The sequence below is a fragment of the Macaca fascicularis genome, chromosome 7 (genome assembly GCF_037993035.2).
Source record: "Macaca fascicularis isolate 582-1 chromosome 7, T2T-MFA8v1.1".
NCBI classification, from domain to species: Eukaryota; Metazoa; Chordata; class Mammalia; order Primates; family Cercopithecidae; genus Macaca; species Macaca fascicularis.
This window is the reverse complement of record NC_088381.1, coordinates 35,459,880-35,484,389: the sequence shown is the minus strand read 5'-3', so window position 1 is coordinate 35,484,389 and position 24,510 is coordinate 35,459,880. Positions and strand designations below refer to the sequence as shown.

Genomic DNA, 24,510 nt, shown 5'->3' with positions numbered 1-24,510 from the left:
ACCTAAAAATGTATAAAACAAGTTATACGAAAGACAAAATACAATCTTCTGATAGACAACTTTTAATCTTCAAGATGTCAAATTCAAACAACTATCAATCTAGAACGATGACTGTTAGGAAGAAAAGGGGAAATTAGATGACTTCTTCAGACACTTTTGAGCATATGAAAAACTAGACAAAGGTCCATGGAATTACAAAATTTCCCTCAGAATTCATTCCAATTAAAGAACAGGAGGAGGAATCTACTTTATTAGACCTAAAACCCCAGGTTCTCCTTTAATCTTCAACATTAATACTAAGCTCCCAACATATCTCATCAGGCAACCCAGTCTCAATCTTTTCATTACCTTCCAGCAGGGAGAACTGTAAGTTATAATACACTTCAAAGATTAAAACAGATGTGGAGGCCAGGCATGGTGGCTCATGCCTGTAATCCCAGCACTTTGGGAGGCTGAGGCAGGTGGATCACCTGAGGTCAGGAATTGAAGACCAGCCTGGTCAACACGGTGAAACCCTGTTCCTACCAGAAATACAAAAATTAGCTGGGTGTGGTGGTGGGCACCTGAAATCCCAGGTACTTGGGAGGCTGAGGCAGGAGAATCGCTTAAACCTAGGAGGGCAACAGTTGCAGTGAGCTGAGGTCAAACCACTGCACTACAGCCTGGGTGACAGAGTGAGACTCTGTCTGAAAAAAAAGAAAGAAAAAATAATAAATAAATAAAACAGATGTGGAATCCAGCTATCATCTATCAAAACAGACACATTTGCAAAAATATGAAATTTGCTCTTCTCAATGTTTTTGTTTTGAAAAAGTTATTTTCATAAAATACTATTTATATTTACATGTAATGGGTTTATTAATTTCAAAATAAATATTTTTCTTAAATTAAAACAAAAAGAACTTATCTAAAAATATATAATTAGTAACATAAAACAATGTTCACAATTAAAAATTTGCCTACAACATGTATTCCAAAATCTGTTTTTAGTCATGATTTCATGTGAGGGCATAAACAAAATGCCGTATTCTCAAATGGTACAAAGCTTAAAAAGGACTGCATATAAACTGAATGACACAATCAGAACCTGAAAATAATTATTAAAGCTTACAATTTAGCAAAACCATTTTAATTTTTTGTTTGTTTTTGAGATAAGGTCTTGCTGTTGCCCAGGTTGGAGCACAGTGGCAGGATCACAGCTCCCCGCAGCCTTGACTTCCTGGGCTCAAGTGATCCTCCTGCCTCAGCCTCCCAGGTAACTGGGACTATAGACATGAGCCATCATTCCGAGCTAATTTTTTGAATTTTTTGCAGAGATGGGGTTTTGCCATGTTGCCCAGTCTGGTCTCAAACTCCTGGCTTCAAGTGATCCACCTGCCTCGATTTCCCAAAGTGTTGGGATTTTAGGTGTGAGCCACTGCTCCTGGCCACTGAATAATTTCCTTGAGTCAAATTACCGCGTAATATTCTGGACACTCACTCACAAATGCTCCAAGTTCTAATTTTGGTGTCGTTCTATAAAAACACTGTATTATCTAGCCACCTTTCTTCAGACTCAAATATCAAAGTTTTCTGATCTGAAATTATCAAACTCTAAAGACTTTTTCACCAGTCATCACCATTTGGTCACTTATAAAAAGCACAATGGGATAAAGCGGGTTCTACCAGCATCTTCCCTGACAGAGATAGTCACCCTCACAAAGACTATGCTCTAGCTAATATGAAATATCCCAAAATAAGAAAAAGCAATCCTCCCAAAACTGATAACACGTAAAAATAAAATACGTGGTTGAGTGCGGGGGCTCACGCCTGTAATCCCAGCACTCTGGGAAGCCAAGGTGGGCAGATCACCTGAGGTCAGTAGTTCGAGACCAGCCTGGTCAACATGGTGAAACCCCACCTCTAATAAAAATACAAAAAAATTAGCTGGGCATGGTGGTGAGCCTATAATTTCAGCTGCTCAGGAGGCTGAGGCAAGAGAATAGCTTGAACCCCGGAGGCGGAGGTTGCAGTGAGCCAAGATTGCGCCACTGCACTCCAACCTGGGTGACAGAGTGGGACTCCACCTCAAAAATAAAATAAAATAAAATAAAATAAAATAAAATAAATGACAATATTAACACAAAGCACAGGAGGGGAGTAAATGAAAGTATACTGTTTTAACTTTCTCATATTATACATACAACCATCTATTATTCCTTGAAGAAAGACTGTGATAAAGATGCATAGTGTAAACCCTAAAAGAACCACAAAAGTTTTTTTTTTTTTTTTTTTTTTTTTTTATTTTTTTTTTTTGAGACGGAGTCTCACGCTGTTGCCCAGACTGGAGTGCAGTGGCGCGATCTCGGCTCACTGCAAGCTCCGCCTCCCGGGTTCCCGCCATTCTCCTGCCTCAGCCTCCTGAGTAGCTGGGACTACAGGCGCCCGCCACCGCGCCCGGCTAATTTTTTGTATTTTTAGTAGAGACGGGGTTTCACTGTGGTCTCGATCTCCTGACCTTGTGATCCGCCCGCCTCGGCCTCCCAAAGTGCTGGGATTACAGGCTTGAGCCACCGCGCCCGGCCCAAGTTTTTTTTTTTTTAAAGTATAAGCCAAAAGTGGCGATAAATGTAATATGATTTTTAAAAATCCTCAATCCAAAAGGAAGCAGGAAATGAGAAAAGGAACAGGTGGGACAAACAGAAAACCCACAGCAAACTGACAGATTTAAATCCAACTGTATCAACACTGGGGCTACTGGTGTAAGGACAGACTAGAGTCCAGAAATAGACTCAGATACATCATCAAATGATTTTCCAACAAAAGTGCCAAGATAATGAGGAAGGAACTGTCTTTTCAACAAATGATGGTAGGCTGAGTGAAGTGGCTCATGCCTATAAATACCAGCACTTTGGGAGGCTGATGCAGGAGGATTACTTGAGCTCAGGAGTCAAGACCAGCCTGGGCAATATAGTGAGACTCTGTCTCTACAAAAAAAATTTTAAAACTAGCCAGGCATGGTGGTGTATCCCTGCAGTCACAGCTACTCAGGAGGCTAAGGCAGGAGGATTGCTTGAGCCCAGAAGGTTGAGGCAGCAGTGATCCACAATTGTGCCACTGCACTGCAGCCTGGGCAACAGAGACACAGTCTGTCTCCAAAAACAAACAAACAAAAATGGTAGTGAAACAACTGGAGAGCCAGATAGGAAAAAAAGGAATCTCAACACTTACCTCACACCAGATACAAAAACTAAACCTAAAACTATAAAGCTTCTAGAAAAAACATAGCAGAAAGTTTATGTGATTATATCATGGGCAAGAATTTCACAGGATACAGAAAGTAGTACCATTTCTTAAAAAAATTAATAAGCTTGACTTTATCAAAATCAAAACCTCTGCTCTTCAGAGATAGCATTAAGAAAACAAAAGAACAAGCTGGTAAGCTAAAGACAGATAAAATTATATATACATATGTTTATGTGTGTGTGTATACAAACATATATAAGTAATTTGAATAATGAATATATGAAAAAAACTCTTATATCCTAATAAGACAACCCCACAAAAAAATAGGCAAAAGATTTTACAAAACATACAAAAATAGCCAATAAGTAAATTTAAAAATCTTCAATATCTTTAGTCACCAGAGGAATGTAAATTTAAACTATAGTAAGACCCCATTACACACCCAACAAGACTTAAAAAACCCCACAAAAAATAGGCAAAAGATTTTACAAAACATACAAAAATAGCCAATAAGTAAATCTAAAAATCTTCAATATCTTTAGTCACCAGAGGAATGTAAATGTAAACTATAGTAAGACCCCATTACACACCCAACAAGACTAAAACTAAAAAGACCGAAACCACCAAACATTGGCAAGGATATTCCACAAGCGGAACTCCACACATGACTCTCTGGCAGCTTCTAATAATGTTAGCTATGCGTACATCTAACCTATGATCCAGTGATTCCATGCCTAAGTTAGAAAACACGGATACAAAGACTTGTATATGAATGTTCATCGCTTTACTCATAATAGCCAAAAATTAGAGAAAAAATAAATCTCCAAGTGAATGGATAAATTATGTTATACAGCTACAAAGGGATACCAAACAGCAACAACAAAGAAGGAACTTACTGATACATGTATCAATATGGATTCATCTCAAAAATATCATGCTAAGGGAAAACCAGACACAAAGTATTTATTTGAAATTCTAGACAGGCAAAGCTAACCTAAAGTAAAAAAAACAAAAAAACAAAAACTTGAACATTGGTTCTGTCTTTAAGGGATGGGGACAGGACTGACAAGGAAGGAGCAAGAAGGAACGACTGTTTGAGGCAATGGTTGTTCGTGTTCAATACCTTCATAAGGATTTGGGTAACAGATTCATTTGGCAAAACTTAAATGGTACACTTAAGATTTGTGCATTTCACTGTATGTAGAGTTTACTTTAAAAAATGTAAACAGCCTGTAATTCCAGCACTTTGGGAGGCTGAGGCAGGTAGATCACAAGGTCAGGAGTTCAAGACCAGCCTGGCTAAGATGGTGAAATCCCATCTCTACTAAAAATACAAAAAAAATTAGCTGGGTGTGGTGGCAGGCGCCTGTAATCCCAGCTACTCGGGAGGCTGAGGCAGAGAACTGCTTGAACCCGGGAGGCGGAGGCTGCAGTGAGCTGAGATCATGCCACTGCACTCTAGCCTGGGTGACAGAGTGAGACTCCGTCTCAAAGAAGAAAAATAAATAACTGTGAACAAATATTTGACTCTAGTTAGTGACATGAAAACTGTAGCTTTTTAGGGATAAAATGCACTGATGTCTGTAACTTTATTTTTTTAATTTTGTAACTTTAAAATGCATAAAAAGCAACAGGTTTGGCTGATGGATGGTTTGAGGAACAGATAGATGGCTAGAAATATCATAAATAAAAAAATAGCAAACTGTTAATCATAGAATCTAGGTGGCAGGGAGATGGGCGTTCAATGTACAATTCTTTCGTCTTTTCTATGTTTGCAATTTTGCATAATAAAATGCTGAAGGGAAAACATTTGATGAGCAGAATATCAAACACAAGAGTAATAATACTACTACTTACATGAAATTCTAAAACAAAGAAAACTCATGTATGATGTCAAAAATCAGATGAGTAGTTGCCTGAGGCAGGAGATGTGGGTGGCTGATAGAAAAGCACGAAGGTACTTTCTAGAGTGATGGAATGTTTTATGTCCTGATTGGGGTGCTGATTGTATGGATACACACATTTGCCAAAATTCATCTAACTATACATAAAACATGTGCCTCATATTGTGTATAAATTATACATCAAACATCAAGTTGATTGGTTTTTAAAATAAGTTCACTATATAAAATCTGGAATACACAGAAAAACCACAGAGAAATTAAGTCTCAATCCCATCACCGAAATAAAATCACCAATCTTTCCTTCTCTTGCCAATGACCATGCCTACTGGAGATAAAAATATACCTTATACTGTTTTCCTTAGAAGGAAATACAGAAATAGTGACGTCCTCAATTTTGGAATTCTTTACTCAGGCAACTCAAAACCCATTGATTTAAATCCCCACATCCCCATCACCGCTGTGACTCATTAGCAAGTTATTAATCATTCTGTGCCTGAATTTCCTCATCTGAAAAATGAAAATATTTATCACAAAGGGTTGTTGTAAATATTAAACAAAGTAACATATGCACATGATAGCTCTTATTGTTGTTGTTTTTAAAGATGACGAGTCAGCTAGTTTTTAGAAATCATCCAGGCAAAGGAAGTCCACAAGCTTCTTCCCTCTGAATTCTTCCCCCTATCCATCACCACATTTTTTAAGCAGGCCTTCAATCCTCTAGCTACACCTACCTCAAACTAGCCTAACTTATTCGAGTGAACCTCAAATTCCTCTTGAAGATTAAACCAAAACATTGAGTTGTTAAAGGCCAAAGCAAAAGTTGCAGTAACAAAATAAATAAAAATAAAATCAGAAAACTAAATTAAAAAGATGACAGCTATCCTGAGAAGGCAGGATCTAATGTTGGGAGCAAAACTGCCCAAGGAAACAATTTCTCCTTGAATGAAGTCCAACAAGTTTATTTAGATAAAATTTGTTTTTACTCCACATATATGATTTAGGTCAGTCATAACATGCAACCTGGAGAGTAGTAATGAAAGACTGTGTTCTAGAGGCTGGGTGCAGCGGCTCGTGCCTGTAATCCTAGCACTTCATCGGGGAGAGGATTGCTTGTGCCCGGGAGTTTGAGATCAGACTGGGCAACATAGGTGAGATAGGTGAGACTATCTCCACAAATAAATAAATGAACAAACTGTATGTACTAAAGAAAGAGAACATGAGTTGTAAGACGAAAACCAGGAAGAATTACTGACACTTTAATGCCTGACAGTAAAGGCATACTGAAAGTTGGAATTTGGGAGAACACCTCTGGATAGACATCGTGCCCATAAAGTGAACTTGACAAGAAAAAAATAATTTAAACCATGTAGGAGATTATGCTTGCCCTTCTGCTCACTGATTATATGCCTAGAATCAACACAAAATAGAAGATTAAATTTTGCTGCTCTATATTAGGTCTCACTTCCCAAGTGTCTCTCAGAATGTGAGCATCTTACTATGCTGTCAGATTCTAATCTTTGGAGCCATTTATTTTTCCCACATTATAGGCCATATACACAAACCTACTCTCTCTGATATTTAACAATGAAAACATGATTTGTTCCAACAGTGGAGGGAAAATGGGAAGTGCTGGACTTCCAGAGACTACATATTTATACTGTATATTTTCTGGGCAACTTTAGGGATTTCCAAGGTTATCTCTGACTAAATGCCATTTTTGCTTTCCTTGGATCAGTATATTCCGACAGTGAAGTGAAAATTCTTGTTGCAAGAAACAAAAAATGCCAAGATATTAAACAACTCTAGAATACTGGTTTGGGGAAACCAAGAATTCATTATCCTGTATGCTGATATCAGCTACTTTATTTAACAAACCTTTTTTGGTTTGAATTTTTGCTGTAAGTCACTGATCAAGGTGATAGAAAGGTGCTACCCTTTCCTAACAAATTTCATATTTTAGATAAAAATAGTAATCCTAATCCTAACGTGAATTCTTGTACACATTAAGTCTCATCTACACACATTTATCTACCTGTATACTTTTTTGCAATCTTCAGAATTTTAGTTTCAGTAAACCTAAACAGCAAATTCCTTCTGTTGGAAATAATAAAAAGAGACCACTGAGGATCGGTAAAGATAATTGGGAGAGAAAAGATGGAATATTTTAAATTGAAGCTTGTTAAAGACAGATAACTAAAAACAAAGTCAAGACCTTAAAACTGCTAATCCAGAACTGCCATCTATGAGGGAAAAAACATGCATTCACACTGGAATAAAATAAATAAACCCAAGAGCCTGGGAAGAGGGTTTCAAAAAGATCAATTCAGCTATGGCAAGGAGGATAAACACAGGATAGGTCATTCAAACTTCTTCCATCCCAAGCATCTGGAATGAGAACAAAACCTAGAAAAGTCACTCAGGAAATAGAAATTAATTTTACAGTAGCTTATTAATATTTTAGAAGATACAACACTGACAATACATTAGCTATCACTTACTCATTTATGGTTCTCATTCAATAAATATTTATTGAAAGCCTATAAAGAGCTAGGCACTTGTTTTAGGCACTGGCATCAGCCATGAACAGGACATAGAAAGTCTTTGCTGTCATGGAAATTACATGCAAATGAGAGACCAAAAAAAACCAAGATAATTTTAGAGGAAAACGTGCTATTAAGAAAACAGGTCACATGCAGTGACTCACACCTGTAATTCCAGCACTTTGGGAGGCTAAGGCAGGCAGATTGCTTGAGCTCAGGAGTTCAAGACCAGCGTGGGCAACATAGCAAAACCCTGTCTCTACAAAACACAAAAATAAAAAAATGAGCTGGGTGTGGTAGCAGGCACCTGTAGTCCCAGCTACTTGAGAGGCTGAGATGGGAGGATGGTTTGAGCCTAGGAGGTGGAGGATGCAGTAAGCAGGGATCATGCCACTGCACTCTAGTCTGGGCAACAGAGCCAGACCCTGTCTCAAAAAAGAAAAAGGCCGGGCATGGTGGCTCATGCCTGCAATCCCAGAATTTTGGGAGGTTGAGGTGGGCAGAGGGCTTGAGCTCAGGAGTTCCAGACCAGCCTGGGCCACAGGGCAAAAGCATGTCTCTATAAAAACTTAGCTGGGTGTGGTGGTACATACCTGTCCCAGCTACTCAGGAGGCTGAGATGGGAGGATCACTTGAGCCCGGGAGGCAGAGGTTGCAGTGAGCTGACACTGAGCCACTGCACTCCAGCCTGGGCAACAGAGTGAGACCTTGTCTCAAAAAAAAGAAAAAAGAAAATAAAACAGGCAGTAGGATCACTTGAGGCCAGGAGTTCAAGGCTGCAGTAAGCTGTAATAGCACCTGTGAATAGCCACTGCAATCCAGCGCTGGCAACATAATGAGATCTTATCACAAAAAGGAAAGAAAGAAAACAAAACAAATGGTAAAGGTTGACTATCAACAGGATCCTCTCTAAGAAGCTAAAAATATGAATCATAGCCACTAGTCAGTCAAGCCACACAATTCTGGAGGAAGAGTATTCCTGGGAGAGAAAAAATAGGAAAGACTATGTGACAGGAAGATGCCTAACAGGTGCAAAGAACTGAAAGAAGGGAAGTAGAAGGAAAGGGAAATGGCACACAATGAGATCAGAGGTAGTCAGGGCCGGATCAGGTAGAGCCTGTAGGGAACTTGCTGAATTTGGTCATTCTCTTTTTTTTTTTTTAATTAAATGCACAGCTATGAGGGCTTTCACTCAGAACTTCAGTTCCCATGACTACTTTTACGTAAGATTATTACATGTGTTACATATGTTACTCAACCATACTTACCATATTTACCATGGAGATTTTCAGGAACTTGGCCCTCACAGTAGAAGAATGTTCTAATAAAACATGGTAACTGCTACAAATAAGTACCAAATACTATGGGAACACAGAAGGGACAGCTATTAATTCTAAAAGAAAAAACTGAAAGAAGTTTAAGAGCTGATCTTTAAAAGTAAAATTTCATGTAGAGAATAAGGATAAGGATACATCAGAGAAACGGCAGGAAGACAGTCAAGAAAACAGAATGGTGAGTTTTAACCAATACTATACAGTAGTCTCCCCTTAACCACAATTTACTGTCTATGGTTTCAGTTACCTATGGTCAACATGGTCGAAAAATATTAAAGAAAAAACTCCAGAAATAAACAGCTCATAAGCCTTAAACACTTATGAATGCCTACACAGTGCCCAAGTCATTAACCTCACTTTGCCATTTTATCATCATTTTCCATCATCACAAGACGGGTGAGTATAATATTTTAAGAGAAAGAACACATTCACATAATTTTTATTGAATATAGTTGTAATTTTTTGCTATTAACATCTTACTCTGCCCAATTTGTAAATTAAATTTTATAAAAGGTACGCATGTTGTGGTTGTAAGCATCTATCTACTGGGGGTCTTAGACTGTATCCCTCATGGATATGGGAGGACTACTGTATTTAGTTCTTTAAAAATGATTTCATAAAAAATAAAATAAAATCCCATGATAATATAGCTTTTGTAGGTGTTCTGTAACAAATCTTATATCACATGATTTTCCTCACTTAATAAAAGTATTAAGTATTTTCTATTAAAGACCCTAGCTGTCAAAATAGACTTAGGCTTTCTAAAGCGAACCTATTCACCAAATGTACAGAGCCCAGTTCCATGTCACTAATATAACTTTTTCTGGCAAAATTATCATGATTATCAAAAGCAGAAGTTCACATCTTTTAACAACATGGTAAGTTATACAAGACCTTTATCTCAAATCTCCCTCCAATCCCCAATAAATTGATAGTAAAAGGAATTCTTTTTTTAAATCAACAACAAAAATAGGAACAAAGTAGAGATGACAATAGAATCCCGTTACCTGACTGACAGGAAATCCAGAAAAGAGAAGAGAGGTAAAAAATGGCTAAGAAGTTACCCGAGGTAATATAAGTGTGTCATATAACTGAAGAACATGAGCCCCTGATACCTCTGTTCCCAGAGACTACCATTCTCCTCCTCACCTACTCCACGAAAGCCCCCATTGTTTCTAGGCTATTTCTCAAGGAGGTCAAGCACGCTACGGCTAGTCACACTGCCTTCAATGCTCTTCCCCCAGATAATCACGAGGCTCACTCATTCACTTCCTTTACATCTGTGTTCAAATGTTTCCTTATCCATGATACCTTCCCTGAGCACCTTACATTAGTAGTTAATACCAACATCAAAATTTTCATGGAAAGGCAAAAGAATAAAAATATAAAGTTAACCCAACCCTCTATCTTCCTTTTCCAGGTCACTTATTTCCATAATCACCATCCACAAAATTTGTTTCCTCACCAGAGCAGAGATTTTGTTTTGATCACTACTATATGCCCAAAAGCTTAGAACACATATTTGGCTTTCAATAGGCATTTGCTGAATTGTTGTTTAACATAATCAAAAATCTGACATAACTGAAAGATGGTGTGAAAGGAGAATAGCAGGCTCATCAAAAACTGGTTAATTTCTGGAGCAGCAGTTATCTTTTTTTTTTTTTTTTGAGACAGAGTTCGGCTCTGCCACCCAGGCTGGAGTAGAGTGGTGCGATCTAGCTCACTGAAACATCCGCCTCCCAGTTCAAGCAATTGTTGTGCCTCAGCCTCCCTGAATAGCTGGGATTATAGGTGCCCGCCACCACACCCGGCTGTTTTGTATTTTTAGTAGAGACAGGGTTTCCCCATGTTGGCCAGGTTGGTCTCGAACTCCTGACCTCAGGTGATCCACCTGCCTCGGCCTCCCAAAGTGCTGGGATTACAGATGTGAGCCACCGCACCCGTTCCTGAGGATCTTCATAATCTTAAAAATTGGCCAGGCACTGTGGATTGCTTGGGCCCAGGAGTTTGAGACCAGCCTGAACAACATGGTGAAACCCGTCTCTACTAAAAATAGAAAAATGAGCCAAGTGTGGTGGTACGTGCTTGTAGTCCCAGCTACTTCGGAGGCTTAGGTGGGAGGACTGCCTGAGCCCAGGAGGCAAAGAATGTAGTGAACTAAGATCTCACCACTGCACTCTAGCCTGGGTATGAGAGAGAGACCCTGACTAAAAAAAAAAAAAGGAAACAAAAATCATTGGAAGATCTGAAAAAGCTTTTATATCTATTGACACTTACTGATATGGTCTGGATCTGTGTCCTCACCCAAATCTCAGGTCAAAGTGTAATTCCCAGTGTTGGAGGTGGGGCCTGCTGGGAGGTGACTGGATTATCGGGGCAGTTTCTAATGGTTCACACCATCCCTTTGGTGCTGTTCTCATTATGGACTTCTCATGAGATCTGGTTGTTTAAAATTATGTGGCACCTCCCCCTTCTCTCCTGCTCCCACCATGTAAGACACCTACTCTTGCTTTGCCCTCTACCATGAGTAAAAGCTCCCTGAGGTCTCCCCAGAAGCAGATGCTGCCACGCTTCCTATACAGCCTATGGAACCTTCAGCCAATTAAACCCCTTTTCTTTATAAATTACCCAGTCTCAGGTATTTATAGCAGTGCAAGAATGAACTAATACGCTTACCCTATTAGAAAGTAAAACTCATAAATGCTTTAAAATGTATTATTTTAAAACTGCAGTAATAGGCCAGATGCGGTGGCTCACACCTGTAATCCCAGCACTTGAGGAGGCTGAGGTGGGTGGATCACTTGAGGTCAGGAGTTCAAGACCAGCCTGGGCAACATAGTGAAACCCCGTCTCTACTAAAAATACAAAAATTAGCCGGGTATGGTGATGTATGCCTGTAATCCCAGCCACTCAGGAGGCTGAGGTAGCAGAATCACTTGAACCTGGGAGGCCAAGGTTGCAGTGAACTGAGATTGCACCACTGCACTCCAGCCTGGGTGACAGAGTGTGACTCCATCTCAAAAAATAAAACAAAAAAACAAAAAAACAAAACAAAACAAAAAAACCACTGCAAACCCACCATATCTAATAAAAGTAACTTTTATTAAAATATTTTCAAAAATTTAATGAGTGGTAATACTACACATTTTTTGCAAATCTCTCTAATGGCTAGCTTAACAGAAGAAAGCTGGATTGTCACATTTCCATCTGTATTCAATCTATCATGATATGCTGTTCTGGTTAAATTATAAAAAAATCCAGTTTCACACAAATATGTAGTTGAAAAAGGGAGTGGTATTTTTAAAAACCTTTTCAGGTAAGTGTGGGTGCTATTCCTCTTTGATACTACCCCAATACTTTACAAAGGCAGCTTGAACTTAATTGCAATGTGGAATCTGAAACCTTATCAGTGAAACCTCGTACTATCTCAGTGAAAAATCAACTGTTCGATACCGCACTTTACATAGACCTTTCACCCAGACATGACTTTGTAACATCATGGTCATCTGAAAAATATTGTTTCACCAAGTTATGTACCTCTTTCAAACATGACACATTTCATTATGTAACAGTTAAAAAAAAAAAATCATTTGTTAATAACACAACCAATCTCATTGCAAAGTCCTGAGAAACTGCCAAAATTACAGCGACTGATAGGAGTTTTCCACAATTCTAATTTTTGCTTGAAAGTCTGAATTTTATCTTGGCAATAAATTCTGTCATTTGTTTTTCATGAAGTGAAAGGCTCACTTCATTTATTTTTGAGAAAATATGTAAAAATATCCGAGTTCACATAAATACAGTTTGCTTCTTTCAAGTAAAAATGTGTTCCATGAAAAAAGTGACTAGTTTGCTAATCCAGCTTATAACTAAATCAAACAAGTTCTTTTCTCAAAATAAGCATCATACTTTGGTATGCAGTGGAAGACCCTGCAACAACCTTCCCAAGAACATACGGACACACCAAGGGGAAGAACACTCACTGGAATCTTTCAGAGGGTGGAGGGTGGGAGGAAGGAGAGGATAAGGAAAAATAACTAGTGGGTACTAGGCTTAATACCTGGGTGGTGAAATAATCTGTACAACAAAACCTATAACACAAGTTTACCTATGTAACAAACCTGCACTTACAGCCCTGAACTTAAAGTTAAAAAAAAAAAAAACAACAAAACTTCCCATTTTGTCACATGGAATATAAAACACATATGTGCTCAAGAATCAACATTAATAAATTAACAATTTTTTTTTTTTTTTGAAACAGTTTCACACTGTCACCAGGCTGGAGTGCAGTGGTGCAATCTCGGCTCACTGCAACCTCTGCCTTCTGGGTTCAAGCCATCCTCCTGCCTCAGCCTCCCGAGTAGCTGGGATTACAGGCATGTGCCACCACGCCCTGCTAATTTTGTATTTTTAGTAGAGATGGGGTTTCATCATGTTGGCCAGGATGGTCTTGATCTCTTGACGTTGTGATGCGCTTGCCTTAGCCTCCCAAAGTGCTGGGATTACAGGCTTGAGCCACCGCGCCCGGCCTTCATTATATGTCTTTTGAAATTGACTTTTAAAACCATGTACAGATATTAATTAGTTGAAAATTTAAAATATTCAAAATACTACTTTGAAAAAACACATATTAAGTTAGGTTGAATAAGTAAATAAAGCAAATATCCATACACAGGTGAGAAACCGGCTATGAAATATACCAAGATGTAACAGTAACTGCCCAGGGGGAAAAAAAAAGAATGTACTGGTGAGTTTTCAATCACATACAGAAATTCTGTTTTATAACTTTATTTATTTATTTATATATTTATTTTTAACACAGAGTCTTGCTCTGTTGCCCAGGCTGGAGTACAGTGGCGTGATCTCCGCTTACTGCAACCTCCACCTCCCAGGTTCAAGCGATTCTCCTGCCCCAGCCACCTGAGTAGCTGGGATTATAGGCATGCATCACCCCGCTTGGCTACTTTTTTTGTATTTTTTAGTAGAGGCGGGGTTTAACCAGGTTGGCCAGGCTAATCTTGAACTCCTGGCCTCAAGTAATCCATCTGCCTCGGCCTCCCAAAGTGCTGGGATTACAGGTGTGAGCTACCACACCCAGCCCAATTTTTAAAATTCACTTTAAACTTCATCAAAAAGCAACAGTTTTCTTCAGATTAGAATGTCTGATGACTTAGTTAAAAACAGTTAAAAGTATAAACTTTAGTTTTTTAATAAACAGTTAAGTGGCTAAACACACACACAATCTTTTTTTCTTCATTTCATATGATCACAATTAAGAACATATCAGGGCCGGGCACGATGGCTCACGCCTGTAATCCCAGCACTTTGGGAGGCCGAGGCGGGCGGATCACAAGGTCAGGAGATCAAGACCATCCTGGCTAACACAGTGAAACCCCGTCTCTACTAAAAGCACAAAAAAATTAGCCGGGCGTAGTGGCGGGCACCTGTAGTCCCAGCTACTCGGGAGGCTGAGGCAGGAGAATGGCGTGAACCCGGGCGGCGGAGCTTGCAGTGAGCCGAGATCGCGCCACTGCACTCCAGCCTGGGCGCGGATCCAGACTCCATCTCAAAAAGAAAAAAAAAAAAAAGAACGTATCAGAATATAACTCATCATGTATTTGAAAAACAAAACAAGAAAAAAATTGCTTTATGATAATAAATTGCTGAATCTGAGGTGATTATTTCATAAAATCTTCAAAGAAATACAAACCTACCACCAAAAATCTAATTTAAATTTAGTTTCCTAGTGATGTCCTGATGCAGGAAAAATGTTTCTTCCTGTATATAAATAACACAACAGCAAATTGGATTGCCCACTAAAAGGAACCAGGGTTCCATGGAAAATGGCTCATTCCAAGACTGACACAGGAAAGAAAGAAGATGCGCTTGCAACATGTTGCTGTGCCAGAAACACAGGAAATACTTTAAAAAAAAAAAAAAAAAAAAAACAAAGGCTGGGCATGGAGGCTCATGCCTGTAATCCCAGCACTTTGGGAGGCCAAGGCAGGGGGATAACGAGGTCAGGAGTTCAAGACCAACCTAGCCAAGATGGTGAAACCCCACCTCTACTAAAAATACAAAAATTAAGCCAGGCGCGGCGGCTCACGCCTGTAATCCCAGTACTTTGGGAGGCTGAGGTGGGTGGATCACAAGGTCAGGAGATCGAAACCATCCTGGCTAACACGGTGAAACCCCGTCTCTACTAAAAATACAAAAAAAAAAATTAGCCGGGCGCGGTGGCGGGCACCTGTGGTCACAGCTACTTGGGAGGCTGAGGCAGGAGAATGGCATGGGCCCGGGAGGCAGAGCTTGCAGTGAGCCGCAGTGAGCCGAGATCGCGCCACTGCACTCCAGCCTGGGCAACAGAGCCAGACTTTGTTTCAAAAAAAAAAAAAAAAAAAGAAAATACAAAAATTAGCCAGGGGTGGTGGCGGATGCCTATAATCCCAGCTACTTGGGAGGCTGAGGCAGAGAACTGCTTGAACCTGGAAGGCGGAGGTTGCAGTGAGCCGAGATCGTGCCACTGCACTCCGGCTGGGGGCGACAGAGTGAGACTCTGTCTCAAAAACAAAAAAGAGGACAAGTTAAAAAGATACAGGAGCCCACGTGGAAAGGCTCCTAATGGACAAATCTGGGACAATTTGAACATCAAAATAAAGGTAATAATGGGTTATAAACCACTGAATAAAACAGGGAACACACGATTCTATATTAATGAGATAAAAGAATGTCTCTTCCTTATAAAAGAATGTCCATTAGTGAAGAAAATGGATGACTTACAAAATAAACCCTTTCCAACCATCAGAGTAAAGATGAGTATACGCAAGAAACATCAATAGATGCTACATGGGCCTTGGGGGATGTGGGGAGTGATGAGGAACAGGATGATCTGATGAGGAGCAGAGTATCTGCACTATCTCAAAGTTATCCCCACAGATTGCTTATTAGGTACACTGTTTCACATTACAGGAGACTAAAGAGATATGAAAACTAAATGCATTTTGTGATCTTGAACTGGGTCCTATGAGGAAAATGCTGTAAAGGGATAAATGCTATTATTGGGACAATTTGACAAAACTGGAAAATGAGCTGTAGATTAATATTATCAAAGTTAAATTTCCTGAATTTGGTAACTGGTGCAGTGATAATGCAAAAGAACACAATACACAGTGAATATTTAGAAACAAATAGGCATAATGTAATATAATGGGCATGATGTAAGCAATTTACTTCTAAATGATTCAAATGAGAATAAGGGGCCAGGCACAGTGGTTCATGCCTATAGTCCCAGCACTTTGGGAGGCTGAAGTAGGCTGATCACTTGAGGTCAGGGATTTGAGACCAGCCTGGCCAAGATGGTAAAACCTCGTCTCTAACTAAAATACAAAAATTAGCTGGGCGTGGTGGCGGGCACCTGTAATCTCAGTTACTTAGGAGGCTGAGGCAGGAGAATCGCTTGAACCTGGGAGACAGAGGTTACAGCAAGCCGAGATCACACCACTGCACTCCAGCCTGGGCAACACAGCAAGACTCCATCTCAAAAAAAAAAAAAAAAGAGAGAGAGAAAATAAGAAGGCAAGTATGACAACATTAAAAATTGGTAAATCTGAATAATGGGTATTCAGGAGTTCTCAGTACTATTTTTTAAATCTTTCTGTAAGTTTGAAATTATGTCAAAATAAAAAATTTAAGTACCCGGGCATGGTGGCTCATGACTGTAATCCCAGAACTTTAGGAGGCCGAGGTGGGCAGATCACTTGAGGTCAGGAGTTTAAGACCAGCCTGGCCAACATAGTGAAACCCCGTCTTTACCAAAAATATAAAATATAAGCTGGGCGTGGTGGCATGCACCTCTAATTCCAGCTACTTGGAAGGCTGAGTCAGGAGAATCACTTGAACCTGGGAGGTGGAGGTAACAATGAGTCAGGATGGTGCCACTGCACGCCAGCCTGGGCCACAGAGTGAGACTCTGTCCAAAAAAAAAAAAATTAATTAATTAAAGTAACAACAAATTGGGATGTCAAAAGATAATAAAATAAGTAATTTATTCGAGTGCCCTACAGTATATATGAATAAGGAAAATGACTACAACATTGATTCAGATTTGACACCTAGCCATATATAGAATTTCTTTTTTTTTTTTTTTTTTTTGAGACAGAGTCTCGCTCTGTCGCCCAGGCTGGAGTGCAGTGGCCGGATCTCAGCTCACTGCAAGCTCCGCCTCCCGGGTTTACGCCATTCTCCTGCCTCAGCCTCCCGAGTAGCTGGGACTGCAGGCGCCCGCCACCTCGCCCAGCTAGTTTTTTGTATTTTTTAGTAGAGACAGGGTTTCACGGGGTTAGCCAGGATGGTCTCGATCTCCTGACCTCGTGATCCGCCCGTCTCGGCCTCCCAAAGTGCTGGGATTACAAGCTTGAGCCACCGCGCCCGGCCTAGAATTTCTTAAATTTTGTATTCTGTAAAGAAGGAAAAATATTTTTTAAGAATCCAATCACATACATACTAAACTAAGATGCTAATCCTGTATGCCCTCAGGAAAATACAGAAATCTTTTTCATGTTAACACAATCCACACTGCTGAACCAGCAAGCCATAAGCCCCTTACAGGCAGGTGTTAAGAGCCTGCCCTTTGTTGTAACTCAAGCACTGCCACAGTGCCTGAAATACAACACTCCTGTTTGTTGAATAAATACTGAACATTTACAAATAGAAACAAAATACTGTATTTTATCAAAATGAAAAGAAACTGGGAAGGGAAGAGACAATTAAATACGGTACTTTTACAAATTTTTTTGAGACAGAGTCTCACTCTTGTCACCCAGGTTGGAGTGCAGTGGCACAATCTCAGCTCACTGCAATCTCCACCTCCTGGGTTCAAGCGATTCTCCTGTCTCAGCCTCACAAGTAGCTGCGATTATAGGCACCCACCACTACGTCCAGCTAATTTTTGTATTTGTATTTTTATTTTCTTTATTTTTGTGTTTTTAGTAGAGACAAGGTTTCACCATGTTGGCCAGGCTGGTCTCGATCCACTCGCCTCGGCCTCCCAAAGTGCCGGGATTACAGGCGTGAGCCATTTCACCTGGCCACTTTCACAAATTGTTTTAAGACATTTTTAAATATGATTGAACATTTTCTTTTTCTTCTTGAAATGGAATCTTACTCTGTTACCCAGACTGGAGTGCAGTGGCGCAATCTTGGCTCACTGCAACCTCTGCCTCTTGGATTCAAGTCATTCTCCTGCCTCAACATCCCGAGTAGCTGGGATTACAAGCACCCGCCACCATGCCCACCTACTTTTTGTATTTTTTGGTAGAGACAGGATTTTGCCATGTTGGGCAGGCTGGTCTCAAATTCCTGACCTCAGGTGAGCCGCCTGCCTCAGCCTCCCAAAGTGCTAGGATTACAGGTGTGTGCACCACCATGTCCAGCCTAAATATGAATGAACATTTTTAAAAAATATATTATTTTATTGTATTTCATTTACTCATTTGAGATAGGGTCTGCTGGCTTTGTCACCCAGGCTGGAGTGCAGTGGCACAATCTCGACTCACTGCAACCTCTGCCTCCTGGGTTCAAGCCATCCTCTCACCTTAGCCTCCCAAGTAGCTGGAGTGCAGTGGCACAATCTCAGCTCATGGCAACCTCTGCCTCCTGGGCTCAAGCCATCCTCTCACCTCCGCCTCCCGAGTAGCTGGGACTACAGGCATATGCCATTATGCCTGTCTAATTTTTGTAATTTTTTGGTACAGACAGAATTTCATCACGTTGCCCTGGCTGGTCTCGAACTCCTGGGCTCAAGCAATCCACCTTCCTGAGCCTCCCAAAGTGCTAGGATTACAGGCACGAGCCACTGAGCCCAGCCAAAAAAAAATATATTTTAAAATATGAACATTTTCAAACCTCAAAAAAGCAGAGAACAATATTAATATCCATGTACCCATCACCACAATCCAACAATTAACCAGATTGTGCCTGACCTGCTTCATCTATCTCATCTCCCTCCACTGCTTTTTTTGGTTTTTATCTGGTATCTGTTTAAAATAACAGACATCTCTGGGCACGGTGGCTCACGCCTTTCCCAGCACTTTGGGAGGCCAAGACGGCTGGATCACCTGAGATCAGGAGTTCAAGACCAGCCTGGCTAACATGGTGAAAATCTGTTTCTACTAAAAATATAAAAAGTCAGCAGGCGTGGTGGCGCGCTCCTGTAATTCCAGCTACTCGGGAGCCTGAGGCAGTAGAATTGCTTGAATCCAGGAGGTGGAGGCTGCAGTGAGCCAAGATCACACCACTGTACTGCAGCTTGGGCAACAAGAGGGAAACTCCATCTCAAAATAAAATAAAATAAAATAAAATAAAATACCAGACATTTGCAAGTTTTCTCCCTAATTCTTCAGTCTCTATCATTAATAAAAAGTGGGCATTTTCTTACATGAACATAAGGCCATTATCATCCCTAACAAAGTTACAATAACTCCTTGATATCATATAATACCCATCCATATTCAGATTTCCCCCAGTGTTTCAAAAATGACTTTCTACAATTGGTTTGAGTCAGGGTTTAAACACCACCAACATATTATATTTGGTTACTACACATAAAATAATTTTAATCTGTCTGCATCATCTGGCAGCAAATATGAAAAGCTTAACAGACAAACCAAATAATTAATTTACATTTGTAGATTCTCTAGAATCAAACCTCATCTAATGCATTTGCTATTCCTGCTATCTGCAGCAGTCTTCCTCCAAATCGTCACTATGGCGGATTTTTTCTAGTAATTGCAGTCACAGGTCAAATTACCACCTCTAAAAAGGCCCTCCCTAACCACTCAATCTATAGTAAAACCATTTCCATCCACGCCATATCACATGGTCCTATTTTCTTCACGGCACTCACCACTACCTGAAACCATTCTGTTTATTATGTTCCCCCACACACAACAGAATGTCAGCTCCATGAAGGCAGAGTGCCTTCACTGAAGAACAGTGACTGTGCCTAGAACATGAGACATTCAATAAATGTATCTAAATAATGCAGTACTGCTCTTTAAAATGTAAGCTCAGCTAAGTATTTGGAGACTTTTTTGTTGTTTTGTGTTTTTTTTTTTTGAGACAGAGTCTTGCTCTGTTGCCCAGATTGGAATGCAGTGGCATGATCTCAGCTCACTGAAACCTCCATCTCCCGGGTTCAAACAATTCTGCCTTAGCTCTCGAGCAGCTGAGATTACAGGCACGTGCCACCACCATGCCCGGCTAATTTTTGTATTTTTTTTTAGTAGAGACAGGGTTTCACCACGTTGGCCTGGCTGGTCTTGAACCCCCGACCTCATGATCCACCCGCCTTGGCTTCCCAAAGTGCTGGGATTACAGGCATAAGCAAGCGCCCCCAGCCTCAGCTAAGTATTTGTCTTTAAACATTTGTAATTCACTCCTCATGTAATGACATAAATTGAGTACCTGTAGAAACCTGAGCCAGCTGTTACCAAGAATCTGTAGGATGTAGGAAAGAAGCAAACAGAGGTTTAAGACATCCAAATGTAATTGTGGACTTTTACTGAACAATAATTACAGGTTTCTGAAAGAAAAACAAATTATTCAGGATGATTTTTAAAATGTTACCAGGAGTAATAAAAAATTTCATTTTTAGTACCATCTGAAAGCTATTAAAGCTTGAGTAATTAATATCTACAATGGGACAACAATAACAATAATATGTGGAACAACAATCATAGTTTGTTTGTTTGTTTTGAAAAACAGTCTCGCCCTGTTGCCCAAGCTGGAGTGCAGTGAGTGGCACGATCTCAGCTTACTGCAACCTCCGCCTCCCAGGTTTAAGCCATTCTCCTGCCTCAGCTTCCCAAGCAGCTGGAACTACAGGCACACACCACTAAGCTTGGCTAATTTTTCGTATTTTCAGTAGAGATGGGGTTTCACCATTTTGGCCAGTGTGGTCTCGAACTCCTGACCTCAAGTGATCCACTCGCCTTGGCCTCCCAAAATGCTAGGATTACAGGGGTCAGCCACCACACCTGGCCCTCAGTTTCATCATAGGTTTTACACACACACATTTCATGAGGAAATTGATGCTTTCTGTACAGCATTTCTTTCCGGGGATTTGATTACGAAGAATAAAACAACGAATACCAAAAACCTAACTAGATATACAAACCGTTAGATTTGGGACCTAGAGAAAACCAGTTATCTATTCTACAATTCTCACTTAAACAGAGAGACCTGAAGCCCAAGGAGGGTTAACAATAAACTCGGGGATCTAATGTATAGCAAGCAAAGATAGATCTAAAATCTAGATCTTCTGTCTCTAGTCCTATATTATTTCATAAGATAATGTTACCCATAGAATGTTAATGTCAGGTTATAACATATTTTAACTTCTATCATTTTTCAGATAGTCTCTTTTATTTCCTACTGAAGTCTTAGCCCAAAAGGGGAGAAAAAGGCAAAAGAAGGGCACGTAAGTATGCCTCAAGTAAAGCATAATACAGAAACCCCTCTTTAAACTATAACAACAACAACAACAAAAGCATCTAAAAATCTAAACGGTTTGATTCAATTAGTTTCTTTTATATTTTTTATTTTAAAGTAAAATAACTAGGAGTATCTGCTAAATGACTATACCTTAGCTTTATACAAGCAAGGTACTGTTCTCTTAAACATTAGAATAGCTCTCTCTCAATAATCTGTAGAAACGGAGTACCACAGTGAAATTCGTTAAGGTGTAACCTCTTTTGTAATGCATTTTTCACCAAAATGGAGTCACTTTGTTTATATCTTTCTTTAAAAACCAATTCTATGTCAGGTGAAATAACTAGCAAACATGTGGCCAACAGACACCAAACAAAAGTTAAAAAGTGACAGAAGGATCTGCACATGATATAGCACTCGTGATAAACAAGGGGAGACTCACTCTTCCTACTTTTTCCTATAATATTATTTAGACCAATTTACAAACACCCTCATCAATTCTTAGAATACTATTGTGAATCTTTGGTCACAAACAAATGAGCAGGAGAGAGATGATAGTCATCTGTCCAAGGTTAAATGGCAAGAAAGTGTCCAAAATAAGATAAATCAAGGCTTTTAAAAAAAATCAACATAAAATTATTTTAAAAGTAAAAGGACCTCCTTCTTATCCATCTGTTTTACCTCACAAACATAACCAGACTAGGGTGAAACAATGTGGCTTATATTGACATGAAGATTTTTACAAAAATACATACAGTAACAAACGATCAAAAGGTGTATCTTTACTGTAATAAAGCTAAGTCCAGTGTTACAGAACTTGTGTATGGTAATCTCAAAATCACATTCAAGCATTTACAAGCATCACACACACACACACAAAAAAAACAAAAATGAGAAAGGAAATGGAACCTTAGCTTATCTTTTCCCAGTTTGTTCTTTTTAGTTGAAGAGGCCCCTAAAACAAGAAAATTATAAATAAAATACCAAATGAAATAAAGTTTAGATTGTCAGGTTCAAAAGCTACAGGAACTCCTACAAAACGTAGTCTATGTCAGTTGGCATCTTACCATTCAAGAGAATTCTACATTAATGCCGCACATAAATCAAAAAACAGGAAAGCTTACAACAATACAATGGAGTCACCCCACACTATACACATGAACAAATTAAATGAATACCCTATACTTCCTGGTATTTTTTGAATAATCAAAACTTACACTTGGGTTGAGAAATACCCTCTGTAAACATCTACTATAACCTATTTAAGAACTGTTGTGACAAATCTATTTCTGCTGCACTGAACAGATATTCCCACTACAGCACTGACACTGTCTCTGATAAATTATCTAAGGACAATAGTAAAAACATTCAGCTTCTTTTTAAATGACCAACAAGACAACTCCATACAAAATCAGACGCGTCTGTATTTCAGCTGTTCCGCGGACTACGTTTCCTTGATCACAGCAGCAGCAGGCGGCTCCCTAGCCGTCAGGGCTGACTTAGCGCCCCCCAACTCCCCGGGTCCGGGTTACCTTCATCACTCCATTGTCAAATCGCACTCCTACGCCTCGGTCCTCAGCCCCCATCCTGAGACTCTAGGGAGAGTCGGAAGAGGGAGAGAAATCCCCTCACCCACACTTCCTCAATGTAGGCTGTGGGTGTGTCGGTAGACGAAAGCCTTGCCCAAACACAAATCGTCTGCGGAGACCCAGACCCTAAATCACCACTGAGCCAGAGATAACCGGCCGGTCGCCGACCCCAGCCTTCCGCGGCCGCAGCCCTTCCTCTTTCTCCCCTCCAGGCCGGCCCCTCCCCCGTTGCGCGCACGCGCGGCCTCCAATGGATCCCCTCCCCCCTGTTCCCCTCACCTTAATCATTAGCCACCCTCTTCTCTTCCAGGGTCCGGGAATCACTGACCCAGGAAGGAAGACAGAAATGTAAGGCGTAAAGAGTAATGCGTCGAGAGCCAGCGATCTGCGCCTCAGACGTCGGCCTAACAGGCCCCTAGAGTCAAGAGCAGTGTCTGTCACCGCCACCAAAACTGTACGTGCGGCAGCGCCTGGACTCGGCCCAGCTAAGCCGGCGTGGGTTCAGAATGCCTAATTTGGTCCCACAAGAACTCCTTCTCTGAAGCTGCGGGCGTTTCTACGCTGCGCAGACCGAACACCTCCTCGCCGTCGCCGCCACTGCCGCTGCTCCCCTACCGCCGCCGCCGCCGCCGCCGCCGCCGCCGCCGCCGCCTAACCAATTCCTCCCCTACCGAGGAGAGCACGACACTAGGGGCCTTTACGACAGTTCGGAAAGTGAGAGCGCAGTAGCCTTCACGCCTCCATTAACATCTGTTTGGTTCTGCGCTTGCTCGATTCCCGTTTCTCACCGTCCCGCCCCCTCGGTCCCGACCCTCCCCCTTTGTACTGGTTTTATCAGTCTGTTGGCGAAACTGAAAGGTGTCACAAAGCTCATTATTTAATTTTCTTTGGTAATTATGCGTTCAACATTTAAGCCAAATCTTGACTACATCTTGGTTCATTTTTTCGTAACTAAAAATTAACCAACCACAGAAATTACTATATTTACAGATACACGTAAACAGAAACATCATGAGTTAGTGTCTTTCACAACAAATGATACCCATATCATATGCGCTAATTACATAAAGATCAGGGCACCTCACTGTTAATGCTTCCGGAATCAGATCAAAAGTGGTAACAGATACCTCCTGCGAACTCGGGCTGTACAATCGCATAAGCCTCCTTGTTTATTTTATAAAAGTCAGTAGATAACAAATGCGTCATTATATGCATTAGGAGGATAGACAGAGGATGAGCCTTAGAGTCCATCAGGCAGACTTCCTTTCGAAAGTCCAGTGATGCCACTTAAGAGTTCTCTGATTCATGAGATCCTTATAAATCTTAGTTTCCTCCTCTATAAATTGGGAAAACGTATTGACCTCAAAAGGTTCTTGTTAGATTAAATGAGACAGTTTATATAATGCTCTGAACATTACTCGCCACTTAA

General features: G+C 40.4%; 1 protein-coding gene across 15 annotated transcripts in view; it reads right to left on the bottom strand.

The window, feature by feature from the left end:
* Positions 1 to 23,767, bottom strand: part of RNF111 (ring finger protein 111) — a 112,193-nt gene extending 88,426 nt beyond the window's left edge. For 8 of the 15 annotated variants that reach the window (XM_005559664.5, XM_005559667.5, XM_065547985.2 and 5 more), the window contains exon 1: positions 23,361 to 23,767. The gene's annotated coding sequence lies outside the window, so the exon portion shown is untranslated. Of the gene's footprint in view, positions 1 to 23,024; positions 23,316 to 23,360 lie in introns of those variants that run through there. The other 7 variants (XM_005559665.4, XM_073995910.1, XM_005559669.4 and 4 more) reach the window with 1 other exon arrangement.
* Between the last annotated feature and the right edge of the window lie 743 nt (positions 23,768 to 24,510).